Source organism: Rosa chinensis, chromosome 1 (assembly GCF_002994745.2).
Source record: "Rosa chinensis cultivar Old Blush chromosome 1, RchiOBHm-V2, whole genome shotgun sequence".
In the NCBI taxonomy this organism is placed as follows: domain Eukaryota; kingdom Viridiplantae; phylum Streptophyta; class Magnoliopsida; order Rosales; family Rosaceae; genus Rosa; species Rosa chinensis.
This window is the reverse complement of record NC_037088.1, coordinates 12,748,334-12,759,494: the sequence shown is the minus strand read 5'-3', so window position 1 is coordinate 12,759,494 and position 11,161 is coordinate 12,748,334.

The following is an 11,161-nucleotide window of genomic DNA, read 5'->3' as shown; positions in this document are numbered from 1 at the left end:
GTGGGGAAGATGGCATATACTTCCAATGTGTTTATGGACGCGAAGCGAAACTATTGATGCGTGAAGCACACAGTGGAATATGTGGAGCCCATCAAGCAGGACCTAAGATGCGTTGGCTCATCAGAAGACATGGATACTATTGGCCCAGTATTTTGAAGGATTGTATCGCTTTTGCCAAAGGATGCCAAGACTGTCAGGCACATGGACCAGTCCAGCACATTCCCAATATTCCCATGCAACCTATTGTTAAACCTTGGCCTGCATGAGCCTGGGCACTGGACTTGATTGGGATGATTCACCCCCACTCTTCTCTCCCGCACAAGTTCATCATCGTTGCTACTGATTTCTTCACCAAGTGGGTCGAAGCTGAGCCTTTGAAAGTGGCTTCAGGTCCCACCATTCATCAATTTATTTTTCAGAACATCATCTGCAGGTTCGGTATCCCGGAGGTGCTCGTTTCAGATAGGGGGCAGCATTCATGGGAGGTAAGGTTGAGCGACTTGTCAACGACTTGGGCATCCAGTTCGTCCACAGCACTCCATATTATGCTCAGTCCAACGGTCAAGCAGAGGCCAGTAACAAGATTATTATTACCCTACTAAAGAAAATGTTGGTTGAAAACCCTCGACAGTGGCACGATACGTTATATGAGACACTATGGGCTTATCGCACCTCCAAGCGGAATCCCATTTCTACGACTCCTTATGCACTCATGTTCGGCTATGATGCCATTTTACCCTTGGAAATCAACGTTCATTCCTTACGCGTGCAAGATCAGCATCACTTGATTGGTGAAGATTCTGTCCAGGCGATGTGGCAAGAACACGAAGACTTGAGCGAGCAGCGCTTAGCGGCTTTGGATAATTTAGTAATGGAAAAACAGCGTATCGCCCGCGCCTACGATAAGCGGATGCGTGGTTGTAGTTACAAAGAGGGAGACCTTGTTTGGAAAGCTGTTTTGCCCTTTGGCGAGAAATTGACCGGTCGCGATAAATGGACTCCATGATGGGAAGGACCTTTTGTTATTCACCGCATTTTGGAACGCGGTGCTTTTCACCTCAAGGATTTGGATGGAGAAATCCATTGCAACCCCATCAATGGGCGGTTCCTGAAGAAATATTACCCTAGTGTTTGGGAGTTCGAAGATCTACCGGATCAACCTTCGCCCCAGACTGGGGGGCAACCATAGTTTTCGTCGGCTCGCATCATCTCTATATTCAGGCCTTCTTTTGTGGCCTTAGTTTCATGTGTTTGCTTCGCCTACGAACACTAGGGGGGCAACACTCTATACATTCAGGTCTCAGGTGAGGCCTTATTTTTGATTAATTTCCAACTTTTGTTGTAATTCTTTTCTTGACAATGCGTGTTAAGATTATACATGATGGCCTGTTCATGAGGCCTTATTTAATAACAATATTTTTATTTGTGCTCAAAAACATTCATTCATAGAGTGGCTTTGCAGCCAAAAGCAGTACAAATTGAAACAGTTATATTTACAATTATAAGGCCAAAGGTGGCTTGAAAAATCATAAGGATTGCAGATCTGCTATGAGTTTCTGGATCTTGTGGCGACAAGGGGAGGTGATGTGATCGCTTATGCTCTTCCTCTCTTCACCCACATCCCTCCTCCGATCTGAGTCGTAGCTGCTCTCATTTGTACCGGAGGAAGAGGGAAGGAAATAATCCATCGCAACCCTTCCAGTTGATTATCCTCTAGGATGGAGATGGTCTTCAGAGAGAGCGCGACTCACAACCACATCTACCTCCAGGGGAAAAACGGAAGCCTGACACTCAGACCCCGGAGGTAGACCGCGGAAGAAAAACTATTGGCCTCAAAGTGGCCTTCCGCCCTTTTCCCTCCTGCTCCACCCGAACAGACTGAGGAGAGGAATCCCTCAGAATCTGGTTCTGCCTCGTTAGGAGCACAACATGTTCTTCAGTCTAACTGAAGCCGGTGAATCCCATCCGGATTTCCAGAGACCAAAGACATGCCGCTGGACCTAAGATTAGGCCATAAGACCTACTCAGGTTTTGAGATTAAGCCATAAGGCCTAGGAATTTTGAGGCTAAGGGTGAGATCGTGAGGAGAGGATTTCAGCAACTGAAGAAAGAGAAGTAAGGATCGCAAAACTATCTTTGGTAAAGCCATATTTGCTTTTGTTTATCACTTCTCCAAAGTACAGGTATTTATAGGGCCAGTCATAGTGGCCTCAACCGTGCGATGGGCAGCTGAAATCCTTTCGACGCCATCAATAAGAGTATCAATAGAATTGAATGCTAGGATCTTGGAAATGAAGGAACTTGAAAACGCGTGGGAAGCCGGGCAGTCTTCAAGGAAGTAACTGCCCCATTTCGAGATTATCTTTTCAAACAAGTTTCAATAGCGATAAAGGCAAATTAAATGCTGAACTGCTCGAAAATTTGTTCATATATTTGGGCCAAGCGATGTGGGCTAGATATTTGAATTATAAATAATAATATTGTTCATACAAAATTGGCCTAATAGTAGAGGCCTAGAGTTTTCGGCCCGCATGGGTCAAACGAAGTAAATGTTCATCCAAACGGAAACAGGCATCGGCAGCGGCTCTCTCCGCTTGTCGAACCACCTCGCGAGCTTGAGCCAGGTTCTGAGATAGGATTTCAGAGGCCGCTAGGGGTTGCTCCAGCAAGGGTTCCTCATGCTCAAGACGGGCCGTCACAGCAATCAATTGGGCCTGAAGATCTTGGATTTGGGACCAAAGATGATTTTGCGTGATTCGCAAGTCTCTAACAAGGGTAGCCCTATCCCCTAGAAAGTCATGAGAAGAATCCATTTGTTGAGCAAGGCCCTGATAATGGACCTGGGCCTGTCTGGCCTGTGCGGTAGCAGCCGCTCTTTCATTAAGCCGCTGGGGGAGATTCTGTAATAGCTCGTCTATCTCAATGAACTCGCCCTCAGTGATGGCGTGCTCATGACGAAGAACCCTCAAATACTCTAGAGCCCGTACGGATGCGCCAAGCAGCAGGATTTCGGGACTCAAAAGGCGGTGAAGTCCGTCCCTGGCTTCATCTATAACTCCAGGAGGAGTCACCTTAAGTACGCGTGCCAGTCTGTCCAATCTCGAGGGAGGCACGGGCATTGGATGGGGGGAGTCACCTCAAGAGGATCCACAACAGGGACCGCTTCCAGCACCGGCTCGACGTTCACTTCTTCTTCTGCTGCTTCAAGAGCAGCAGGGACAAGCTCTTGGTTAACCATGTCTTCAGCGACTGGGTCAGCGGGAATTGCACCAGGTTCTTCAACAGCGATAGCTATTTCCTCGACAAGACCAGGAGCCTGGGTTTAAGGAGGAATCATGAGAATGCCCAAAGAATCAGTAAAGAATCAGGACATCATGCTGGTTAAAAAGAAACGTACTTCTATAGCCGGAGGCTTGCGGAGAATGGCTATTGGCAAGGATTCTTGGGCCACCTCGTCAGGGATTGGATCAGGCACTATCTCTGCCAGGACAGGTGTGATGTTTGGCTCTTCACTAATTGCATCTGAAAGAGGCGGCCTTTCTTCCTCTTCAGGTGAACTGTCATCTATGACTTGCACCGGGATCGGGGCCAGTTGTGCATTGCTCGCGGTGCTGACAGGAGGTGGAGGATTATTGGAACCAGTAGGCTCTTGGACCTGTGAAGCAGATGTGCCTTCACCGACGGCTGAGGAGCCTTCCCCAGTTTGTCTTGAGGATCTACGACGAACCTACAAGCGAGGATTGTTACGTGATTGCACGGCATAAAAAGAAAAATTCCAATGTGCACTTTTAGTTTCTTACCAGTTGGTCAGCGATTGGTTCATCTTCCGCCCACGGATCAGTTCGAGGGTCAGAGCGACTGCGCTTGCTGGCCAAGATAGCAGCGATCTGCAGGATTCAAAGGAAGGGATTAGACTCGACTTGATAAGAAAACACTGTTTGTTTAATTAACTAAGTTCTTACCGTTTGCGGGATATCCTCGTCGGAAGAGGAACCTTCTACTTCAAGTTCCGTTATCACTGTCTTTTCCTTCCCAGACTGTCCAGTGGCTGGGAAAGCACCAACCGCGCGGCTGACAGAAGGTGGCACATTTCCCTGGTGTAGTAAAGTTTGAGTTAAAAGGAAGAGTGAAAGAAGGAATAAATTATGGACTAAGATACTTACATCTTGAGGGGGCTCGCGAATTACGATACCAGCCCGGGCTTGGCGAGGGGCTCGCGCCGGTTGCGGAGTCGGTTCAAGAGGAGGAGGAGGTTGTGCAGCATCTTCAGGGAAGCGATCAAGTAGCTCAATATCAGCAGCGAAGGGACATCTCAATTCCCCAAAAATGGTCGCGAAGAGTTCATCATCTCACTGGCTCCAGCAATTGACGAAAACTTCTGCCCACCATTCCTCGTATCCTTCCTCAGTCCCATCAACAGCGTCGATGTTCTTAGCCCTATCGGGAAGATCAAACAGTGCGAGCATGCTTTGTACAGGCACAGGCCCAGAAGGGGGCCCAAATCTACGCCAGGAGGTGTTGTAGTTCCAAGCATCATACAGCGGGAATGGCACTAATTGGACAAGGCCGAATTGGCGAGCGAAATAGTTAGGAGCATAAAGCTCATAACTAAGTTCCTCAGCAGCAATTCTGATGTCTGAACAAGAGATCGCGCGGCGAAAAGCCAGGCACGCGAGATCGCTGTAGCGAGGAGCGCCAGGGAGGAATCTGTTTTCAAGCCGAGCCGGGAATCTCCTGCCCAGTACTAAGTTGCAGTAGGGCATCTCATGCAGAAGGTACAGGTATGTAAAGCACTCGGAGTAAGGAGGAGATGAGTACTTTTCTTCACGGCTGAGCCATTGACCCAAGAGTTGGTCAGCCGGTGGAAGCAGCGAGATGTCATTGCGACAAAAGTATGGGAAATAGGTTTGGATCCAGAAGTCAAGAATCCAAAAAGGGCCAGAAATGCTAGTCTTGAAAGGATGCATAGTGGCCTGGTAAAGAGTCCGATAGAGGGCACCCAACACAGGTTGCCCGAGCCCGACATTGCGACCGTTGTAGAGGGTCATTGCCAAAAGAGTCCAAGCACCAGTGGGTTTACAGGAAGAAGTGCAGAAGATGAATTTACACAGCCAATATTCTAAGAAAGCAATTTCACCAGGAGCATCCGGTCGCATTATGCTCCCGGCTGTAATAAGACAGCCACCGCGGATAGGAGCTGCTGTGGGCACTGCGACCATGCTGGGCCATGGTCGAAGTGAAAATAACAGAGTCGAATTGGCCATGCAGTAATGGCTCGCCATCAATGGGTAGACCAGTGATGGTGAGAATATCCAGTAAAGTGATACCCATTTGGCCAAATCGAAAATCAAAGGTGTTTGTGGCGGTGTTCCAAAAACACAAAAAGGCAACGAGCGGTGAACGATTACCACCACGAGGAAGACGAAAACAGAGATCAATAGTATGAGTGATACCTGCCGCGTTCCAGCGAGCTAGATCTCATGTTCGTGCTTCGCGATACCAGGAAAGCTCCGCCGCGCTGATAGAGGATGGCCAGTGCCCTATCTTTGCCCGATGATTCTGCGCACCCCAGCTGGTGAAATCTCCAGGAGTCCTTCGGAGGACCAGGATGGGTCGACGAACTGGCAGACCATAGAAGGCGATTGCGTCGGCCGGAATAGAGTCTTGTGGCGCTGGGCCCAGTCCGACATGGTGATTTGGGAACTGGAAGAGTAGGGGTCTTTGAATGTTGGTATGGAGGCGAATGCGGGCACCGATGCTAGTTCTCCAAGTGTGGGTGGCCTGTTCATTCAGTTCTTCTTTTTGGTCGATGACTATCTTCTTTGGGGAGCCATTTCTGGGTTTCTAAGAGGAAGATATTCGCAGTAAGAGGGTTTCTGATGTGACAGGTCTGAAGTGGCTGCGGGTTTAAATAAGAAATTTTGTGAGGGAAACGATACGACAGAAAGGAGTTTTCGCAAGCGAAAGGACGCAATCCTCATTAATGATATCGTTTCGAGCGATCGGTGTGTCGTTTTAGCCCCCTTCAAGGAGTTACATTTTCGCGGGCCTGCTTTCGGGGCCTGTGGGGCAATGTTTGAGCCCAAAAGTAATTTTGGCAAGATCCTTTAGAGGATTTAGCACAGCAGGCCGATACCTGCAGCCCAAAAATAAGCCTACTTGGGTTTGGGTTATAGCTTCGCCCATTCCATAATCCATAAGGAAAACGAAACCGTATTGGAGTCAAGTAGCAGAGATTGAATAGGAAACTTCAATCAATAATCCTTCTATATAGCAAGGAACAGTCGAAACCCTAGTTATAAATACTAGGTTTCAAGGACGAAACAAGGAAAGCTCTCAAATCAATCAATCCCAGCGATTACAAAGCGTCCCCGGAGCAAACCTTCAACCTCGTGGAAACCCGGCGACCGTACTTCCAGTCCTAGTCTCCCCGCGAGTCGACTGGCAGTACCACTGCCACCGATACAACCAGTGAAGCAAGGGTAACACCCTCGCAACCCAGCGAAGCTAAATTCACGCTTTAGCAAAACCCGTGCTTTCTCCAAACTTCCCAGTGATTGCTCTGCTCAGCCTACAACGTTGAGTATCAATTTGGTGACACGAAGAGATCACATCCAAAGTCCTTATACGTAAGACAAGATGTCCTTTCTCGGAAGGCTAGAGAAGAACCTTGTGGCGAGGCTGGTGCTCTCCTCGTCCACAAACGCACGCTTGACGAAGAAGTCAGGTCAAGGGACTCCCCAGACGACTGCACCCCATGGTGCTGGCACGCCTGTGCACACGCTCAAAAGAGACAGTTTGCAAGCGAACTGGTTTTGGAGCCAAACACCCATACTAACCTTTTCTTGTACCCAGCTAAAGAAACAAGCCAACAAGGCGATGAAAACTTCCCAGCTTCATACCAATCTTCTTCGGCATTTTCTGGGTTCTTTCAAGATGAGGTTTTGCTAAGAGGCGATGAAAACTCCCCAGCTTCATACCAATCTTCTTCGGCAGTAGTTGATGAGGGTTTAGTTTGTTTTGGTTGATTGTGCTTTCTGTCCTAATTGGCAGCTCCTGCTTTCAGGTTGTTTCTGTCATGTCTATGTGGACCAGGTTGCAACCTGCCTATGCTGCAAACATGTGGAATGAGGCTCTAAACAAGAGGGTAGGCACTGAGGTAATTGTGCTTCCCTTGTGGTTGCTCAGTATTTTCAAGAATGAATTGGCACGGGTCTGCTTTAGAATTCTAGTGTACTCAACATTTTCAAGTTGAGTGGGTGTATAGTGATGGCAAATCTACAATCTGTGTTGCTTTCATTCTTGCAATGTATAAAGAAGCTGGGATTTTTGGTCCTATTTCTAACTCCATTCAAGTTATTGAATTCACTGTAAGTCATAATTAGCACTATTGTAGTATTCTTTTAACCTTTGTAATCTATTTTGTCTATCACTTTTGACTGCATTTGACATAACTTATCATTCTCTCTCACAGATTCGTGATGCGTACATGCTAAAGATTTTTGAGGATAACCAGACCCGTTTGCCAAGTTGGTGTAACATAGGGGATGAAAAGCTCCCATTCTGCCAGATCCTTGGTGAATATCTGGTGGAACTACCTGAATATAACACCATAGAGCCATATGCAAACATGAATGAGCACTGTGAATCACAAAGACAACACGAAGAGGATTTGCTGGACCCAGAACCCATCTTGAAAAAACCCAGAAACTGCAGAAGAAGATTGGTATGAAGCTGGGAAGTTTCATCACAAGGGCTTGTTTCTTTAGCTGGGTGCAAGAAAAGGTTAGTATGGGAATTTAGGTGGTTTAATTAGAAATATTTATAAACAAATAAATTTGCTGGGTCTGCATAGAAATTTACTGGGTACAGTTAGAAGACCTTATTATAAGCAACCCAGCTCTTGCGACATGATACTCTATAATCTAAAAGGAAATAGGAAATGAAACTAATCAATTCATTCTGAGGCCTAAAATTGGCATCTTTTTAAAACTGCATTACTAGTTGTTACATGGGCACTCGGATCCATTTATCCACTATTGGATTATATTTATTTTCATACACTGTTGTCAATATGAATATTAAGAAAAGAACACAAGTGTTTTTTTTTGTTTGGAATATATAAACACAATTTTCTGGTTCTAGAAAGTGGAGTTAAACCATAGCAAAAGAATCTCAATATTTGCAGCAACATGTATGCATGAATACTTCAAACACAATTATAGAATTGAAACAAAACAAAAATTCTCAGTCAAATACATTCTTCAAACAGAAAGAAACTATGATCCTTAAAACAATATATAATCATGGAAATCAACAAGTACTAACTTTGTGCACTAATTAAATTGACATGGAAGAATAAAAAGGAGAAAAAGGGACAAGTTAGGAAGACTCATCTTGAGTCGCCTTCAATATCTGCCAAAAGTATCATCATCAATCTGGCTTTTCCTCCCGGTTTGGTAAAGAAGGATTGATATTGTTCTCATCCTCCTCAAGTGATGTCAAGAAATTAAGCAAATACTCGGCTGCCTCAAAACCAGAGTACTCAGGGGTAGGCGACCATATCTCAAATTCTGCGGAGGTCACACTTTGGGTATTTAGAAAATGATCAATATCAGAACATTGGCTAAGAACAGCACCTGACCCATTATTGATAACATGGTCATCAGGATCAACACAAATAAAATCAATCATCTCATCTTTCATTGAGGATTATGTGGGTTCTGTGGGTATGTTATTGAACCAATCATCAAAACCCTTACTTTCTTCGAAAATCTCCAGACCCTTACCAAGAAAATCATTCAAGAAATTAATCAAATGATCAATATCATCATAATCCCCGACAACATTCCTCTTGAGACTCTTATGGTTGATTTTTCTAAAGATTTTAGACTTCTGAAAGTGGGTTCACGCCCTTTGATGTCTTCTCTACTTTTCCTGCTCTGTGTGATTTCACCATGGTGATGATATCAGATGATCAAAGATTCTTTCTTTCTTGGATTGAGAGGAACAGATTGAAATGTTCGATTGGGAAACTGAATCGCTAGAGAAGAAGAAGAAGAAGAAATTGAGAATCAGAGAAGAAGTTGGTTAATTTAAAGAGACAGCGGTTTCCTTAATGGAGAGGGATTCAGGTTACATATGCCAGCTGTTTTCGACCGTTGCATTATATTCCAGCTATTAATTACATGCATTTATTAAAGGAAATTATATAGACTATTCGTTAAATATTGCGAGGGTAATATTAAAAATTGTAACAAAAGAAAATATTTAGGATTTAAAATTGGGTTTTTGTCCATTTACCCCATTTCTAGAGATTTTTTTCACACTTACCCCATTAAGTTTTTTAATTCCCTCTTACCTAAAACACTCTAAGGAGGTCTTTTCTAATACCCCATTAAGATTTTTTTTTTAATTTTTTTTTAATACCATTTTACCCTCACCTTTGTTACTTAGAGAGAGAGAGAGAGAGAATGGAAGAGAGAGAAACCATAGGGGACTTCGCCGAAGCCCAGTCACCGGCAGCCAGAATCATGCCAACTTTCGCCGGAATTCGGTCACCTCCCGTCGCCCACCAGACTTTTCTAAAAACCTCACCGGAAATTTTTATTGCCCCCAATAAACATCTATTGCTCCCCAATAGATGTTTATTGCCCCAATAGTCAATTGCTCCCCAATAGACGTCTATTAGCCATGTATTGTCGCCCAATAGATGTCTATTGCCTTCCAATAGAACTTTTGATAGCCGGAATGTGAACTAATCTTCCTAAAATTAGACAAATAAAACTTTGATTCAAGAAAAAAATGAAGAGATTATATCAATTTAAAAACGTCTATTGCACTCCAATAGATGCCTATTGCCCTCCAATAGATGTTTAAAACTTTTTTTTTCTTTCCTTCTGTTCCGTTAAAAAAAAAAATGATACGGGCACCCAGGAAATGCTCTGGGCACTCACACATCTTCTGCCCCCTTCGCCGGTTGTAGACCCGGGACCGGAACCCTAAGTGCTTCGCCGTCTTCAGGCGAGGCTTTGCATCGGATTACCGGAACCCCTAACGCTGAGCACAGCCAGCAGTTCACGTTTTCGAGCCTCGTCGGAATCGAACTGGGCTCGGAGTAGCACCGCCAGCGATTCACGTTCTCGAGCCTCGGAGTTGATTGAATCGAACAGGCTCGGAGTTGATTGAATCGAACAAGGCTCGGAGTTGATTGAATCGAACAGGGCATCCATTCCGGCAAAATTGGACGAATCGGAGTCGTCTTGCTGCTTCGAGGTTCGAGTCGATTCTTCCCAGCGAAGGAGTGACGGCGTCGGAGACCGGTGGCGATGTGGTCGGTGAATAGGTAGGCGTCGTACCAGGCAGAGAGGGAAGGAGGGGGGAGAGAGAGAGAGAAGAGATAGCTAACATAGAGAGACGGAGAGGAGAGAAGGAGATGGCAGTATGTAATTTTTAAATTTCTGGAGCCCAAAATCATCATTTAACTGTTAAATTGGATTAGTGGGAACAAAATTCTCTTGGTGGTGTACGTAGGCTAATTTTAGCCTATTTTGGTGCTATGGGTCAAGATCCCTTTAAAAAATTTTGGGTCCCTCTAGTAATGGAAAATGTACGAATAAAAATGTTTTTTTTTTTTTTTTTAAGAAAAAGACAACAAGCTATATTAGTCACTAGTCGTATAACATGTGTATATGTAGCTAAGAGAGAAGCATGTTCACCACGTGCCTTTAATTTTGAATTTCAAATAGGTAATGAAATTAATTGACATGTATATGTGTAGACTTTGTAAGCATGTGTGGGTGTAAAGGTCTGAACTCCATACGTGGTCACGTGCAAGTTTGAATCCCATCTATCAATTAAGAGTGTTGTAGGTGGCTATAGGTTATGTACATGGAACACCTAAATTAGCGACAAGTGTGCTGTAGTTGTGCACCATCAGACAATATTACGTGTATGTCATAAATTTAGAACATAGCATAGCACGTGCACCCTTTATTAATTGTCAGAGGGTGTGTAGCTTGAGTCTAAGCTGTTCACAAATAATAACTTAATTGTGTGATGTTGACAATCTCATATATCTCGGTAGCAGAGGCAAATTGAGAGAAGAGAGAGGCTTAGCTTATTTTGCAGATTTTGACAGCCATCAAAGCTCGGGGCATGT